The sequence below is a fragment of the Suncus etruscus genome, chromosome 13, assembly GCF_024139225.1.
Source record: "Suncus etruscus isolate mSunEtr1 chromosome 13, mSunEtr1.pri.cur, whole genome shotgun sequence".
NCBI classification, from domain to species: domain Eukaryota; kingdom Metazoa; phylum Chordata; class Mammalia; order Eulipotyphla; family Soricidae; genus Suncus; species Suncus etruscus.
The window spans coordinates 83135701-83155288 of NC_064860.1; the positions used below are offsets into that span (position 1 = coordinate 83135701).

The following is a 19588-nucleotide window of genomic DNA, read 5'->3' on the forward strand; positions in this document are numbered from 1 at the left end:
TACTGGTGTGCCAGGTGTCTATGTTTATTCTATGCTGAGACCTTATTCTCCTTAAAAATCTTCCAAAATAAGTGAGTTATCTTTAGCATAGAGTTGTTATATTAGTGATCAATGATAATTTCTTCACTGCAATCTTCTGGATAAAATCTGTTGATTAAAATATAAACTATAATAGAGATCCACATGTTGGGTGAGGCCACCCCAGGTTTGACAACTCTGGTCTGAAGAAGGGTATTAACATTGAGAAATAATGCACAAGCAGTCAGTTTATATATTCACTAGTGTCAGCTTGCTTTATTCCTCACAGCTTTTTATCTGCTGTGAGTTTTTCTGCCATCTGCTTTGTTTGCCAAGCTCTCTCTGGCCTGTAATCCTAAACCATGTCTTTTTTCCTGTCCTTTTGATGCTTCCTCTAGCCTAGCCCCTGACAGAGTTTTTAATTCTTTATATAAAACAGCTTGCCCCATCCCAGATGTGAGTGTGTTGTGTGTCTGATCATCTAGGAGCGATTAACATCTCAAAAGAAACCTTAGGTAAAAGGTCCTTGGGGGAAGCATTACAAAATCTAAGGAATAATTTAAGAGTAGCCTAAATCTAATGTCTTTAAGCAACAGATTTATTGTGTTCTTCTTTCTGACAATATCAGATATTCTTTTCTTGCTGTTTTAAAACAGTCAACTATTTTTTTCACTCAAGTTTTTTTTTTTTTTTTTGCTTTTCGTATTCCCACATCCTGAAAAGTCATTTGACATATTAGCTTGGCTAAGTTCTATGTATATTTTAAAGTTCAGTTACTCCTTCAGGGCAGCATTTCTTCTACCTTCACCATCATCATTCAAAACCCATCTGAGACTTTTTCTACCTTCTTTATGCTCCTTGTTAATTAAATATTACCCACAATACTGCAAGTTCCGTTTTATGTGGAATGTTATATATGATCTAGGTTTAGATTACAAACTGGCAGTGCTCAGGGTTACTCCCTGCAGTGCTCCAGGGAACATGTGGTGCCAGGAATGAACAACTACAATATGCAAAGTATGCACACTGGTCTTTTGAGTTATCTCCCTGACCCAAGAATATTTTTTGTCAGCCCATAATGCTTATATATCCCTAAATTACAGCTCAGTGCTTGTTGAATAAGAAATAAAATAAGCTGGGAGTCAATGTGTGAGGAACCTATGAAAATAGAGATTCCCAAGTGAAGGGTGAATCTTTCAAAGAGGGGTAGAACATTATTGGGATGCTTATGTTCTCCTATATAAAAGCCTGCAACAGGTTTTAATAAGAAAAACCTATTTTCTTATATAGCCTTATTTTTTCCTACTTTAGGCTATGTTCCCCTTGATTGCCAGACTAAATATTTTGGTTCGTCATCTGATTCTTAAAATCCTCACAAATCTTTTACATTTTACCAGACTTCTTATGCCTGCTATGTGAGGGAACTTCTTCTCAAGCATCAGTCATTCTTTAGGGCAATTTTTTCATATCAGACCTTCCATTTCACTGTTAATTATCCATTTTCCCATGGGATTTCATTTCATACTGATGAAAACTAATATATGCTTCATAGAGCCATGTTTTAGTCCAAAATTTTGGGACTTGATTCCACAATATATTCTACCATTTCTCATTACTGTAGGTTATTATGCTCTTGGTCATTATTTTGCTTATCTTCCTTGAGATTCCTTGTTTGGTTGCCAAATGGCTTTGGAATCATTTGGACACTTGTCTAAGAGGCTTGATGATGACTTGCTTCATTTTATTCACAGGCTTTCTTTCTTGGAATGACCTCTCTTTGTAGTATCTAAATGGAGGCAATTAACTTCTAGTGAGGCAACTAAGTTCTCCAAAACAAGAAAAGGAGGGCAGAGACTGGCAATCTTTTAAAGGATAGGTACAGAAAAATTGTGTCTTTTTAGCTGTATACTTTGATTCAAGGAGATTATAAAACAGCATAGACTTATTTGGAGGTTGTAGTAAATTATATGGTCATAAATATTTATGCATATGGTTTGAGAGTATATGTTTTAATACTAGCCAACTAATGGCCACAAGACACTTAGAAGCAACAGGGATTTTAGAAATAATTTTTAACACAGGATTTATTGAAATATGAAGTGTCAATAACAAATGTGTTCTGAGCAACTATGTAAATAATATTCTTAATGTAAAGTAATTTATAATTCTTAAAGCATCAAATATTGCCTTAAGTTGCCCTCTCCATCTTACTTATCCCCCTTGTCTACCAAATTTCCTTACTTTTTTCAGTGAAAGTTTTGTTATTCCAGCTATCAAAACTAAACTGGTCCTTTTATTTCTCCATACTTGTCAGCCTTAGGTTTCAACTATTTTTATCTTTAGATATTGTTTATATATTTAATTTTTAAATTATGTTCCTACTATTGTAGAAGTATGTTTTCATGTGACTAAGTTGGCACCTTGCTCATTGCTTACATTTTTCTGCTTATATTTTAATATTTCCCTCCCACTCTAATTTAATATTCTAAAACCTAACATTTGCTGTAATAAACATGGGATTACACCAAATTGAAAAGCTTCTGCACTTCAAGGAAACAGAGATTAGAGTAAAAATTTCACCCACAGAATGGGAGAAATTATACACCCAATACCCATCAGACAAGGGGCTAATATGTAAGATATAAAAGGTGCTGCAGAACTTAACAAGAAAAAAACATCTAACTCCATCAAAAAATGGGAAGAAGAAATGAACAGATACTTTCTCAAAGAAGAACTACAAATGTCCAAAAGGCACATAAAAAATGGTCCACATCATCAGGAAGATGCAAATCAAAACAATAATGAAGTACCATTTAACGTCACAGAGACTGGCACACATCACAAAGAACAAGAACAATCAATACTGGCAGGGATGTGGATAGAAAGAATCTCTCATTAACTGCTGGTGGGAATGCTTTCCAGTTCATACTTTATGGAAAACAATATGGATATGCTTTAAAAATATATGATCCAGCAAAATCACTCCTAGAGATATACCAGAGGAACCCCCCAAAACAATACAATAATGCCCTCTGCACTCCCATGTTCTTAACAGCACTTTTTGCAAAAGCCAAAATCTAGAAACAACCCAGATTCCTGAAAACAGATGAGTGGCTTAAGAAACTGTGGTACATCTTCACAATGGAATACTACGTAGCTGTTAGAAGAAATGAAGTCACAAAATTTACCTATACATGAATGGATATGACTATTATGTTGCGTGAAATAATTTAGAGGGGGAGAGATAAACACAGCATTGTCTCACTAATCTGTGGGATTTAAGAAAAATACAAGACAGTATAATAATAGTATCCAGAGACAATATAGATGAGGGCTTGAAGGGCCAGCCCATCATATGATGCTTACCACAAAGAATGGTAAGCAAAGTTAGAGAAATAATTGCACTAACAACTACAATGACAATGATAGAGAAATGCAATGCTTGTATCAAAGATTCTCAGGAAGTGGGGAAGGAAAAAAACAGGGGATCTTGATGGCCAGAGAATTTTAGTGGTGAATGGGGGGGTTGTGCATTTTATGGTTGAAACCCATTTACTAACTTGTTTGTAACCATGGTTCTTAAATAAAGAAATTATTATTTTAAAAAATGGTGGAGGCTTGGGCTGGAGCATATAGTTATTGTGCTTGCCATGTAATGTGCAATCCAGGTTCAATCCTCAGCATTTGATATGTTTACCCATGCATCACCAGGAGTACTTCTTGAGTGCAGAGCCAGAAATAATCCCTGAATATTATCAGTATGTCCACCCCCCACCCCAATGTCTGAGCCTAGGGGCAGAGCAATAGCACAACAGATAGGACACTTGCAAAAATAAATCTAAATCTCCCATTTGCTGTGATACTTTCAGAAAAAGTTTGCTGTCCAATTATGTCTCCAACTTTTTCCTCTTTTTAACGGCCTTTACAAGCCAAATTGTTCTACCAAAAGTATTTTCCCTCACATAATAAATAGTAAATGTCCATATACTTAACGATCTCTGTTTTCTGTTGACTTTGTCCAAAAACAACACTAGTTCAGTCCCCAACAAGATTCATTGTCTTTGACTTGACCCCTGGCCAGTTTTGCATATCTGTATCCTCCTTTGTTTTTCAAGGATATGTCTATTTCTTCAATTTCTATCATTTTTCTTTTAATTATACCAAATTTATACCCAATTTTTTTTTGTTTTTGTTTGGGTAACACCCATTGGTGCTCAAGGGTTAATCTAGCTCTATGCTCAGAAATTGCTTCTGGCAAGATCCGGGGACCATATGGGATGCCAGGAATCTAATCGGGTCTGTTCTGTGTTGGCTGCAAAAGTCCTACCGCTGTGCTATCACATAGGCCCTTCTATACCAAATTTTTGAAATGAGTTCTAGTTATAGAATTATTGAATCAGAACTGTTGTTTTTTCAGTATGTGCTTTTCCAATATATATGTATTTTGAGGTTAGAAATGATGACTTACTGTCATGGAAGTTATTACAATGTGAGACAATCCAACACAATAGCCTCTACGTGGTGTGTTCTATAAATTTCTGGCTTTATTCTTTCAACTCCTAGTAAATAATAAGAATTTGTCCTGGTGTCATTTTCTAGATTATCATCTGTAGAAATCTGGCATTTTCTCAGGATAGTAAATAGTAAAAAGAGATCCTTTTAATTCTAGATAAGATTTTTTAAATTTGGCATTGAATATTAAACCTGGATATTGAAAAGTAATACAATCTATTCTTGTAAATTTTACTTATAAAAGACTTATTGATGCCTATTCATAGTTGTGAAGGGTTATTTTCAGAACTCACATGATTTTTGAGATTGAACACAATATATGTAAAATATAAGTGGAAGACGTAGGGGAAGGACTTTGTACTTTAAAATAGTTATTATTTGATTGTTTCTTTCTTGAAAGACACAAAGAGTTCTAACTATCTCTTTACTGTTGAGAAAGATGAGTACTTAATCTATTTTCAGCATAAAATATAATTCAATATATATATAGATATAGATAGATAGATAGATCAGTATAGATAATGAAAATTAGTGATATTTCATTCCATTATCAACATTTGGTTATGTGGGCAATAGAGATGAAGGAAATTTATAGATTTATATCACTCTATAAAGGGATTTTTTTTCTTTATTTGGTTTTTGACCCACACCTGCTGATGCTCAGAGGTTACTCCTGACTATGCTCTCAGAAATCGCTCCTGGCTTGGAGGACCATATGGAACATCAGGGATCAAACCAAGGTTCGTCCTGGGTCAGCCACCTTCAAGGTAAACACCCTACTGCTGCACTATTGCTCAGGCCCCTCAATAGAGAAATTTTGAGGTTTCCTTCCACAAATTAGCTTTACATGGCTTAATAGTTTTTTGTTTGGGTAATGAATTATAGTGTACAATCTTTTAGTGTAAAAGGAAATACAAGATGAAAACAACAAAAAATAAGATAGAAGTGAAAAACACATTAGAAAACATTATAGTAGAAACATTTTCAGGAGAATGTGAATATTTATTTTTAAGATTATATCGCCACCTAGTAAGTCAGCATAGAAATACATCTGTCTAAGGGCAGTGCCAACTTGGTACTGAGTTCTATATAAGCTGTTTAGCAATTTCCCTGAGCACCTTTCTCTAAACTCATAATAATAAATATATATGTAATCTATGCCAGACTCTTGAGGTCTTATTGTTGTTCCCCTATTTAGTATCTTGAGTTTTCTAAGGTTGAACAATGGAGCCTTCAATATTATAAGTTTAAACATAAAAATATTCCTCAATTTCAATATTTTCTTCAAAATCAAATATCTCTCAATTTCTCTTATCTACCCATTAAATATGATTCTTAGAACCAAGCATAGTGCAGTTTGTCTAATTATAGGATATTCCTTAGTGCAGTTAAAAAAATTATTACCTTGCTTTCATCTAGTAAAATGGTAGTCTGATAATGACCTATGTTAGAAGCACTAGAAATAAATTTTGAAACCACATTGTTAAGATGATTGTTTCTGCCTTCTTTAAAGCAATTTTTTTATTTCTTTTGTTGTAGTTGTTTACACTTATAAACTGCTCTGGTTATGTTTTAATATAGATATTTAGCTTGGTGAAGTTTTCATATAGGGTTTAAATATTTTATATTTATAGACAACTGATTTCCAAAAGTGATATCCTGATTAATATAACTTGTAATACTCCCACAATTTTCATCTAAAGGATTGTATATCAATGTCTATATACCTATACATATCTATTTATCAGTGCCTCTTTAAAGGAATAAATTAAGCCATTTATTTTCTAAAATGCTATATATTAATCTTAACAAAATAAAACAAAAATAAAAATTATTGAGTTAAAAGTGCTAGGAAATAAGGCTTAGAAACCAATTTCATCTCACAATTTATAGTAAATTAAAATGCTTGAGGAAATAAATAAATATAAAGAGGAGGTTTATATATAAGAAAAAGAAAGTACCCATTCTTAAATATCCAGGTAATTAAAATTGTAAAATATTAAATTTTAATTATTTTTTAAATTGATTAAACTCATAAGCTGAACAACCTTGAAAATTCACCTTAATTTAATTTTTATATTTTCATTCTTCTTTTTAAACCCTTATAATCACTTCAACCTTCCAAGTAGAATTTCCACTTTATTTTAAGTACTTCCTACTCTCCCTCCCTCCCTCCCTCCCTCCCTCCCTCCCTCCCTCCCTCCCTGTCTTTTGGTTTCTTGACCCACACCCCTTTGAAGCTCAGGGATTACTCCTGGCTATGAGCTCAGAAGTCACCCCTGCACTCAGAAGTCACCCCTGGCTAGGGGGACCATATGGAACGCTGGGGGATTGAACCGTGGTCCTTCCTAGGCTAGTGTTTGCAAGGCAGACACCTTATCTCCAGTGCCACCTCTACAGTCCCATCTTCTTTCTTTAAAGTAAAAAAACTGTCTTGCATCAAACCACATCACTAAATGTCTTAATTCTTCTCTACTAAGTTTAGATAGCAATCTAAGTCTGTACAGGTGAAGCCAATATCTATATTATTTAAACTTACCTAACTTTAAGTCCTTTTGTTGTACTGATGTAGTTTAAGCTGCATTGTAGTAAATTCTGGCAGATTCAAAGAGAAATAAGTCCTAGATATATTGATGTAATATTATTCACAATAATCTTAATTATTATTAGGCTAATTATTATCAGTGAAATTAATTATCAATAATGTAACATTATTCCTATACATCAAGAAAAATTCTCTCAATAGTAGGATTATTTATTTCAAGTAATATATAAAAATAAAATTAAAAAGTTTTATAACATTAATTTAGGATATATGGTGGCTTAACTGGAACCCACATTTCCTGCAGAACAAATAATTCTCCTTAAAAAGGAGGGAACAAAGAGTGATATCTAAACACCATGAGTATAGGTAATCATAGTAAATACCATGTTGAAAAGACTAGAATATGTTATTGGGGAACATAAAAATATTAATATATATTCCTCCTAATATACTGAATACTTACAGATTATATCTACTAATATGCTTTATTCCTATACTACACATTTTTTTCAGAAGTTTTTGAGGCAACTAACGTTATCATTATTTTTTCAGTTTTCCAACCAAATAGAAACAAGGAAAAGTGAAATTATTTGACAAAACTTTTCCTTGTTAACATTTGGAATTTGAACCTAACCATTTAACTTTATTTTTTATTTAACTCTTATTGCATGTTTCATCGTCTTCATAAAACGTTAACTGAATTATCAATTACTAAACGTTACTTTAGACAAGCAGAATTTGATTGTACAAGAGATAAAAAAAAGAACTTAACTGAATGCATTGTTATATTTAGTTAATCAATACTCATTAGCATATAGAAGGCTTCAGAATAAATAAATCTGCTAAACTCTGTTTAATTTAAAATTTCCCAAGTGTACTTTATCACAGCACTAATTTATTTAGTATTGTCTACTAAAACCCTAAGAAACTGGTACATAAAGAAACTGCTCTTTTAAGCCCTAGAGATGAAAAATATAATAAATTGGAGACCATAAATCCACGTGTTATGGATTTTATTACTTGTTTTGGGAAAATTACAGCAGATTCTGAGTTTTAATCATTTCTCTTAGTGAAATTATGACATTTGACTTGATGTCAGGATGAAAAATGATATGGAGTTAATAACCAGTCCTATATTTTATATAAAATTAAAAAAATGGGCCCGGAGAGATAGCACAGCGGTGTTTGCCTTGCAAGCAGCTGATCCAGGACCAAAGGTGGTTGGTTCGAATCCCGGTGTCCCATATGGTCCCCCGTGCCTGCCAGGAGCTATTTCTGAGCAGACAGCCAGGAGTAACCCCTGAGCACTGCTGGGTGTGACCCAAAAAACAAAAACAAAAACAAAATTAAAAAAATAAAATTATGAAAATCCAGGTAATCAATTCAGTTTTAAGAAGAAAAGGCAGAAGTATAAACGAAGTATAAACGTGGAGATTTTGTAATGACCTTTCCTTAAGCATTTGAATGCTATACTGACATCAAAGAATATGAATCACCATAAACATTTAAGTTTTTCATTTCAAATTCATTAACATGGAAATAAGTAAAAAAAATTTTCTAAAAAAACATATGGAACGCTTTACGAATTTGCCTGTTATCCTTGCACAGGGGCCATGCTAATCTTCTTTGTATCGTTCCAATTGTAAAGTATATGTATTGCTGAAGCGAGCACGGAAATGAGTAAAATTTTTATGTTACTCATTTCTATGTTAGTCCAGATCCTATACATTTCCCACCAGTATATGTGAAATTGTGACCAACTATCCAGTCATATCTGTAACTCCCTTTTTCAAGTACGTGGCAAAACCTTACAAAACAGAGAATTGACCATGATATTTGATCAATTTTATAAGGTAGAGGAAGATATTACTGGTAAAGGAGATAAAATATACATAAAGGTCTGGTTGTAGAAAATGATGAGGATTTCTCAGTTATCTATAAATAAAATAATGTGATTTTTGTTTTTTTAGAATTACAGGGATAAGGATTGGTGAAGGAGAATGCTTCTTACTTTATTTTTATTTTATTTTATTTGGTTTTGGGCCACACCCGGCGGTGCATAGGGGTTACTCCTGGCTGTCTGCTCAGAAATAGCTCCTGGCAGACACAGGGGAACATATGGAGATACCGGGATTCGAACCAACTCCCTTTGGTCCCGGATCGGCTGCTAGCAAAGCAAATGCTGCTGTGATATATCTCTGGCCCCTATTCTTCCTTTATTAATTGAAATTAAAAAAAAACTTTTAAATTGAAAATCTCAGGAGGTGTAAGTGGGCTAAGTTCCCACCCTGCCAAAGCCAACCCTCTTGTGCCCATCATGCACAATCACAGCTTGGTCATGACTTCTGAGGCGCTCGGCAGAGACACCAATCTGACCAAACCTTCAGGTATGCTGGTGGTATTTGGGGTTAATATCTCCATGAGTTTTTTTGTACTGATTGCAGGTATCCTCCCCCAACTTCTCATTTTTCTGGAAGCCCCAGCAGCCAAAAACACATGCCACAAAAGCCACAGTATCAGCAAGAGTGGTTGGATTAGACAACTCTACTTTTGTTAATACTGTCATCTCTGTAAGAAGACACCAGTCTAGATGCCAATGTGTATCTGAAGCCTCCTAATGCTCAGAATCAATACAAGTAACAGAATAATCAACTGTCAATAAGAGCTTACTCAATCTTTTGACAATTATTTAATGGCTTCATAGAGCAATACAATAATTTTCACACATTTCCTATTTCTATACTTATTCTTCTTTTTTTCATTTTCTTTCTTTACTTTTTTTATTGTAAGAATTTATTCAAGAGACAAAATTGATTAACATATTGAGGTAAACTAACATAATATAGTAACATAACAACATATAATATAATTAATATAATATACATGTAAGTCAAAGTATATTTCTGATTAAAACACAATTTTTTATCATAATGGCTTACATATGGGCTGCAGGAAGGGAACTGGGATGGGGATAGGACATATTTGGTGATAGGTATTCCCCTGATTCAATGTTAATATGTACCTAAAATACTACTGTGAAAGATATGTAAGCCATTATGATAAAAAATTGTTTCATATTAGTAGTATCTCCTGATGGCTGCATAATATTCCATTGTGTATATGTACCATAGTTTCTTTAGCCATTCGTCTGCTGAAGGTTGTCTTGGTTGTTTCCAGAGCCTGGCTATTGTGAATAGTGCTGCAGTAAATATAGGTGTGAGGAAGGGGTTTTTGTATTGGATTCTTGTGTTCTTAGGGTATATCCCTAGGAGTGGATTAGCTGGGTCAAATGGGAGCTCAATTTCCAGTTTTTGGAGGAATCTCCATATCGCTTTCCATAAAGGTTGGACTAGATGGCATTCCCACCAGCAGTGGATAAGAGTTCCTTTCTCTCCACATCCCTGCCAGCACTGATTGTTCTCATTCTTTGTGATGTGCGCCAATCTCTTTGGACACTGTGTACTAATCAAGGGATATGTGCAACAGGAAGAAATCAGACTATTAAACATATATACACCTAATGAGAGACCAGCAAATTATCTAATACAATTACTGACAAATCTGAAAGAAGAAATCAATAATAACACAATAATTGTGGGAGACCTCAACACGGCCCTATCAACATTTGACAGGTCAACCAAACTAAAACACAACAAATACATACTAGCCCTGAAAAGAATAATGGAAGAGAAAGGACTAGTAGATATATACAGGACACTCCATCCCAAAAAACCTGGATACACATTTTTCTCCAATGTACATGGGTCATTCTCCAGGATAGACTACATGCTGACACATAAAACATACCTCCATAAAATCAAGAGGATAAAAATCTTGCAGGTTACCTTTGCTGACCACAAGGCTCTGAAATTAGATGTGAACTACAAAGCCACACAGTAGAAAAACTTTAAAAATTGGAAATTAAACACCCTGCTACTGAACAACCAGTAGGTCTGAGATGAAATCAAAAAGGAAATTAAAACTTTCCTGGAAACAAATGATAATGAAGACACAAACTGCCAGAATCTATGGGATACTGCAAAAGCGGTTCTGAGAGAAAAATTTATAGCTCTACAAGCACACATCAGGAAGGAAGAAGGGGCATACCTGAATAACTTAATGAAGCAGCTCAAAAAATTAGAAAATGACCTACAAAAGGAACCAAAAAAAGAGAGACAAAAGGAAATAACAAAGCTGAAAGCAGAACTCAATGAAGTGGAAAACCAAAAAACAACATACACAACATCAAGAAGAAGAAATATAAAAATCACATGATCAGCCTGAAGCCTAGAGCTGGTCTTATGCAGGAAACTTCAGGGGTAGGATCTTTTTGTATTTAGGCCAAGGTTATTCCTTTCCACGCCTCTCATATTTTGGTAGGCCTATGCAAACAACAATTGCCACTCTAACACCGTTTTTACTGTGCTCCTTTGACTCTAATCCTTAAAACGCACCCACTTAAAATTTGAGGTTAACTTAAGCTAATATGCATGTACATGGAAATGTAAAAAATACTATGCCTCTAATGTTTAAGGAGTTACATAAGTTTTATGGCTTTAGATTGCCTTGTGTGCTGTTAAGAAACATTATAATGTGCTACAATCTGGGGACTTGAGGGACAAAGTAATTGCACATGGATTCTGTTTTATTTATCTTAATGTTCTTTGGCTGAAAGTTCAAAGTTAAGGTATCAGCAAGGGGACTTCTTCTGAGAATTATGTTATGGGTGATTGTCCTTCCACTGTAACTTTACCTTGTCCTCTTTCTTTGCATCTTTTCTTCTCATAATTCAAAATAAAAAAAAAGAATCAAGGCAAGGGAAATAAAAAGTGAAACCAAAAAAAATCACATGATCATATCAATAGACGCAGAGAAAGCATTTGATAAGGTCCAAGACCCACTCTTGATCAAAACTCTCAGCAAGATGGGAATAGAAGGAACCTTTCTCAATATAGTTAAGGCCATCTACTACAAGCCAATGGAAATAGTATCCTCAATGGAAAAAAACTAAAAGCCTTTTCCTCTAAATTCTGTCCGCTGTCCGCTCTCATCACTCCTCTTCAACATAGCACTGGAAGTTCTTGCTATAGCAATCAGGCAAGAAAAAGATATCAAGGGAATCCAGATACGAAAGGAAGAAGTCAAGCTCTCATTGTTTGCAGACGACATGATACTCTACTTAGAAAACCCTAAAGACTCTACCAAAAAGCTTCTAGAAACAATAGACTCATATAGCAAGGTGGCAGGCTACAAAATCAACACACAGAAATCAATGGCATTTTTATACACCAATAATGATAGGGAAGAGATGGACCTCAGGATGGCAATCCCATTCACAATAGTGCCACACAAACTCAAATATCTTGGAGTCAATTTGATCAAAGACATGAAGGACCTATACAAAGAAAACTGTAAAGCCCTGCTCCGAGAAATAAGAGAGGACACATGGAAATGGAAACACATACCCTGCTCATGGATTGGCAAGATTAACATCATTAAAATGGCAATACTCCCAAAGCATTATACAGATTTAATGTAATCCCCTTAAAAATACCCATGACACTCTTCAAAGAAGTGGATCAAACACTTATGATGTTTATCTGGAACAATAAACACCCTCGAATAGCTAAAGCACTCCTTGGGAAAAGGAAAATGGGAGGCATTACTTTCCCCAATTTTAAACTGTACTACAAAGCAATAGTTATCAAAACAGTGTGATATTGGAATAAGAACAGACCCTCAGATCAGTGGAATAGGCTTGAGTTCTCAGACATTGTCCCCCAGACATACCTAATTTTTGACAAAGGAGCAAGAAATCCTAAGTGGAGCAGGGAAAATCTCTTCAATAAGTGGTGCTGGCAGAACTGGTTAGCCACTTGCAAAAAAGCGAACATAGACCCCCAATTAACATCATGTATGAAGGTAAAATCCAAATGGATTAAAGACCTTGATATCAGATCTGATACCATAAGGTATATAGAACAATACATCAGTAAAACACTCCATAACATTGAGACTAAAGGCATCTTCAAGGAGGAAAATGCACTTTCCAAACAAGTGGAAATAGAGATCAACAGATGGGAGTACATTAAACTGAGAAGCTTCTGCACCTCAAAAGAAATAGTGCCCAGGATACAAGAGTCACTCACCGAGTGGGAGAAACTATTCACCCAACACCCATCAGATAAGGGGCTAATATCCAAAATATACAGGGCACTGACAGAACTGACAGAAAAAACATCTAATCCCATCACAAAATGTGGAGAAGAAATGAACAGACACTTTGATAAAAAAGAAATACAAATGGCCAAAAGGCACATGAAAAAATGCTCCTGGTCACTAATCATCAGGGAGACGCTTCTATGCTTCTATGGAAGATATTCTTTTGCTTTCTCTTTCCTTTCTTTCTTTTTCTTTCTTTCTTTCTTTCTTTCTTTCTTTCTTTCTTTCTTTCTTTCTTTCTTTCTTTCTTTCTTTCTTTCTTTCTTTCTTTCTTTCTTTCTTTCTTTCTTTCTTTCTTTCTTTCTTTCTTTCTTTCTTTCTTTCTTTCCTTTCTTTCTTTCTTTCTCTTTCTCTCTCTCTTTCTTTCTTTCTTTCTTTCTTTCTTTCTTTCTTTCTTTCTTTCTTTCTTTCTTTCTTTGTCTTTCTTTCTTTCTTTTCTTTCTTTCTTTCTTTCTTTCTTTCTTTCTTTCTTTGTCTTTCTTTCTTTCTTTTCTTTCTTTCTTTCTTTCTTTCTTTCTTTCTTTCTTTCTTTCTTTCTTTCTTTCTTTCTTTCTTTCTTTCTTTCTCTTTCTCTTTCTCCTCTTTCTATCTTCTCTCTTCCTTCCTTCTTTCATCCTTTCTTTTTCTTCATTGCTTCCTTCTTCCTCCCTCCCTCCCTCCCTCCCTTCCTCCCTCCCTTCCTTCCTTCCTTCCTTCCTTCCTTCCTTCCTTCCTTCCTTCCTTCCTTCCTTCCTTCCTTCCTTCCTTTTCCTTTTATTTTAGGTTCTGTTGTTTTTAAAACTTTTACTGAAAGAGTAATATGTATATCACTTTACTTTTATTCAGTACCCATATTTTTTGTTCAGAGTGATCATTTTCAACTATCATAGTTGTCCTTTCTCTCTCTGCAGTGGTCCTCAAATATGGCCCGCGGGCCACATATTGTATTTGTATCTGTTTTGTTTCTTCATTGCAAAATAAGATATATGCAGTGTGCATAAGAATTCATTCATAAGTTTTGTTTTTACTATAGTCAGACCCTCCAATAGTCTGAGGGACAGTGAAGTGGTCCCTGTTAAAAAAGTTTGAGGACCCCTGCTAGAATTTAGGCAGATATTTTTAAGAATACAAACTAAAACCCTCTTCATTCTGGCTGATCTAATTTATTTTTCTTCTTTATCTTTTTTAGACAATTTAGTATAAAATGCTGCAGTAAATTTTCTAATTTTGTTAAAACAGAACAATATTGTCATTGCAATATGATGTATCACAAATACACATATGTATACATATCTAAAATAATTTATTTATTTTATAAAATAATTTCTACCTAAATTTCCTCATTACACAGACTGACTTATAATGTCTATTTCAACAGGGGCTTTTGAAATTCATCTCTGAGACCAGAATAAAAATATGTTTATCTTTTAAATATATATCTTTTTTAAATATATAATCGATATTATTCTATAATTGGTTAAGATGGGGGCTGGAGAGATAGCATGGAGGTAGGGCATTTGCCTTCTATGTAGAAAGATAGTGGTTCGAATCCTGGCATCCCATATGGTCCCTTGTGCCTGCCAAGGGCGAATTCTAAAGAGAGAGCCAGGAGTAATCCCTGAGCAAAGCCGGGTGTGACCCAATTTTTGTTTTTTTGGGTCACACCCAGCAGCGCTCAGGGGTTACTCCTGGCTCTATGCTCAGAAATCGCTCCTGGCAGGCTCAGGGGAGCATATGGGATGCCGGATTCAAACCACCAACCTTCTGCACAAAGGCAAACGCCTTAACTCCATGCTATCTCTCGGCCCCGAAAAAATTAATATTAAACAATTATTTTTTGTTTACTGTTTGTTTGGGGTCATGCCTGGTGGCGCTCAGGAGTTTATACTTGGCTCTGAGATCAGAAGTCGTTCCTGGCAGGCACCGGAGACCATGTGGGATGACCGCATTGGAACCACCGGCATTCGAACCACCGTCCTTCCTGGATCAGCTGCTTGCATGAGCAGCCACCCTACCCCTGGGCTATCTCTCCAGTCAAATGGGATGCCAGGGATCAAACCCAGGTCAGCTGCATGCAAGGGCAATTGCCTTATCCACTCTACTATTGCTCCAGTGCCTATCTTTTAAATATAGTCGATATTATTTATAATTGGTTAAGATAGATGATACTTTGACTTAGAATAGATTAAACCAGGGGTCTTCAAACTTTTTAAAGTGGGGGCCGGATTACGGTCCCTTAGAGAGCTGGAGGGCCGGACTATATGAGCTACTAATTCCTATTCACACTGCACATATCTTATATAAACAAAATGAAAACCATTTAAATAATAAACAGATCACACACCAGTATTTCAATGGGAATTGTGGGCCTGCTTTTGGCTAATGAGATGGTCAATGTCCGGTTCCATATTTGTCACTGCCAGCCGTAACAAGTGATGCAAGTGGGCATCAGTTAATCTTGATCTGGTTGGAGATTTCAGATGTTTCATTCTTGAAAAAGTCTGTTCACAGGCATAAGTGCTACCAAAGATGGTTACCATTTTGAGTGCATGGTTCCTGATATTTGGATATACACTGAGTGTATATGCTGGCAGGTATCTTGGCAACCAAACAGCGCTCACTGCTGGCGGGCCGGATCAGACTCCTCTGTAGGCCGCATGTGGCCCGAGGGCCGTAGGTTTGAAGACCCCTGGACTAAACCAACTACTCAAACTGGTCTGAGCTTTCTTACCTTATATGCATCTCTGTCCACTCCTATCTGTCATAGTTCTAGTCATCTATTATCTCACAACTCTGGATTCTTCACTGATTCTCAAGCAGTACTTCCCTTTACTTTAAATTGATAGATAAAATTCTTTGATTGGTCTAGTTATAAATGTACCTTTGACTTTTAAATTTGTAATCTTTGACAAAATTAAGTACATTTTTATATTACTTACATTAACCTGGATGGAGATATAGAAAGGAAATAATTCTCCTGGCCCTAGCTTAAATTTTCAAATCTATAACCTCTAAAATCTGTACTTACATCTAGCAATTTTAGGAAAATATTTAGGAAGGAAGGAAGGAACGAACAAAGGAGGGAAGGAATGAAGGAGGGAAGGAAAGAAGAAAGGAAGGAAGGAAGGAAGGAAGGAAGGAAGGAAGGAAGGAAGGAAGGAAGGAAGGGAGGGAGGGAGGAAGGAAGGGAGGGAGGGAGGAAGAAAGGAAGGAAGGAAGGGAGGGAGGGAGGATGAAAGGAAGGAAGGAAGGGAGGGAGGGAGGAAGAAAGGAAGGAAGGAAGGGAGGGAGGGAGGAAGAAAGGAAGGAAGGGAAAGAGGGAGGAAGGAAGGGAGGGAGGGAGGGAGGAGGAGGAAAGGGAGGAAGGAGGGAAGGGACAAAGAAGGGAGAAAGTGAGATAAAGAGAGGGAGGGAGAAAAGGGAGAGAAGAGGAATGGAAGAAGGAAAATTGAAAGAGGGAGGATAAAGGGATAAAGGAGAGTGGAACTACATTGAGAGGGAGAGAATTAATAAAAGGGTTGGGAAGAGGAAAAAATAATGGAAAAAGAAATTTACTTATTCCAGGTACTTTTCTTACTGAATCAACATAACCTTATTTAATCCTTGTGAGACTGGAGCTATTATGAACTTTCTATTGATTAGTAAGGAGTAAGTCAGAAAGTAAGTAAAACTTCCAATATTATACCTAAAATGAGATCATAAGGCTAGTTTTTACCCAGTTTATATGATTCAAAATTCACTCCTTTATCCCATTCAACCACTACTAATACCCTGATTAATAGTTAGGAAGTAAAAGGGATCAAAATATTGACATGCCAGTATTGGTTTTCTGATGTATAAATTAGTGTTACAGCCTACCCCATTCAATCTTCCTCCTTTACAAGATAAGGCAGTATCCTACAATTAGTAATTGTGATTGTCAACAGTATAGGGTTTTACTGAATTTAGTTAAATTGGCATGTGTATTAATATATTTTATATCATATATTTTATAGAAAATTCTTAAAGTACTGTATAATCTTGGACTTTATTAGGACACACTTTGGACATCATTGTGTAGCTAAATTGTGTAATATTTTATCTTAAAATATTTCTGTTTGGGGCCAGAGTGGTTCTGCTGAGGGTGTTTGCCTTGCATGTGGCTGACCTAGGACTGACTGCAGTTCAATCCCCTGGCGTCCCGTATGGTCCCCCAAGCCAGGAACAATATCTGAGCACATAGCCAGTAGTAACCCCTGAGCATCACCGGGTGTTGCCCAAATATCCATTATATTTGGATTAAATGCCCTGTTTTTAAAACTTTTTTTTATATTTTTTGGATATTTTTGTTTGATTTTTGGGCCACACCCGGTGATGCTCAGGGGTTACTCCTGGCTATGTACTCAGAAATTACTCCTGGCTTAGGGCCATATGGGACACATGGGGATTGAACCACAGTCCATCCTAGGTTAGCCAGTGCAAGGCAAATGCCCTACCTTGCCCCACTGCTCCAGCACTTCTTTATACTACATTTAATTAAATGTAATAAATTAATTTATTAGCTAAGAATTTAATAAGTTATGTTAAAAGAGGCCTTCAGTCCTTAGTCTTTGTTATAATATGGAATCATAATACTAATATTTAGAAAATACAGATACTGGAAAGGAGGAAAGGGAAAGGAGGAAGCATCTGTAATGTAAGTTTATTGTATGTAGAGCAGAGAGCAATAAGCTCAGAAATCTTGTAGCACTAGGTAATGAGAGTATAAAATGGAAAACTTGTAAGAGTAACATTTTAAATGGGAAATGGCTTTGATTCATTTTTATTTATATAAGATGTTTATCTTTTTAGTTAACAATATTTATGAGTTATTTATTTCATTTCATTTTGATTCTGAGCCACACCAACTGTGCTTAGGGCTTAATCCTGGCTCTGTAATTAGGAAGCACTCCTCTCAGGCTCTGTTGGACCATTTGTGGTGCAGAGAATCAAATCCAGTTCTGCTTTGTACAAGGCAAGCATTTAATCTTGTCTATCTCTCTAGCTCCACACACTTATAAGTTCTTAATGAAAACCTCAGATATAAGACAAAAATAAATAGGAACAAGAGTGGACAAATGATTTCAAATTAACTAAAACTTAGGTGACACTGGTGGTGGGAATGCCCCTCATTCATTGTCACTATGTACCATAAATGATGCAGTGAAAGATTTGTAATGCATATTGTTCACAATAAAAATAAAAAAAAAACTTAGGTGACAAATGCACATACATTTTTGTCTCTTAAATTTCCAATAAATGTGGTTATAAGCTGTGAAAAGTTTACCTTAATGTTGATTATGCATCCATTATATTTTTGTTGTTTACATTGTACTTGACCATTGTAAATGGACCCAAAACAAATTAGCCAGCCCACAAAACCTTTATAAAAATATCTTAAAATAATTAATTTAGTTTATTATTTTCTAAAATTTTGAGTTCTTTGGATGAAAGATTTCACCAAATAAACCAATGAACCAATATATTTGCCAAAATATAATGATAAGAAGGAAAATGAACCTCTTACAATACCCTCTGGGACTAATTACCCTGATCTGAATAGACTGGTTGTTAAATCCAAATTATAGTCATGAATAAGTTAAATCTTAATTAAAGTCATGTATGGGGTCTAAAAGGCAATGTCATACAGGAATAAAAGCTGTTTGTAATAAGTAGAAATTAGTACCATAATGCTTTATAAGAAATTGATTTTATGCTTAGAAATAAGTCTACCAAGATATTTGTAAAATTAAGGTTTAAAAATATTAACCATTTTCTTTTACTATATAAGTTGAGAACCACATTATTGTTAGATATTTGAAACTATAAATAAAATATATTTCAAAATTAGCTTATTTAATTTCATTTTACTTATACTGATCAGGCTTTGATTTTCAACTTTAACCTTCCTTAATGGTTCATAAGTTTTTCAATGATAAATTTAAAAAAGAAAGATATTGGGTGAAAGGAATGCTCCTGATTCAATGTCACTTTGTACCTAAAGTACTACTGTGAAAGGTTTGTAATCCATTTTGTTCAAAATAAAAATTATTAATTAATAAAAATTTATTTAGTTAAGCACCAGGGTTACAGAAATGTTCATAGTTGGGTTTCACCATCACACGACTCTTCATCAGTATAACTTTTCCACCATGAATGTTCTCCATTTCCCTCCACCCTCATCCCATGCCTGTCTTTGGAAAAGGCATTCTATTTCTATCTCTCACAGTCATTGTCACGGTAGAAGTCAATGCAGTTATTACTGTAAATACACTCTGCTTTTTGTGGTAAGCT

At 35.1% G+C, this 19588-nt stretch overlaps 1 non-coding gene across 1 annotated transcript; it reads right to left on the bottom strand.

Annotated features, from left to right (window-relative positions):
* Positions 1 to 8638: 8638 nt before the first annotated feature.
* Positions 8639 to 8747, bottom strand: LOC126026845 (U6 spliceosomal RNA). The gene has a single exon (XR_007502055.1). It is a non-coding gene; the product is annotated as a U6 spliceosomal RNA (small nuclear RNA).
* Between the last annotated feature and the right edge of the window lie 10841 nt (positions 8748 to 19588).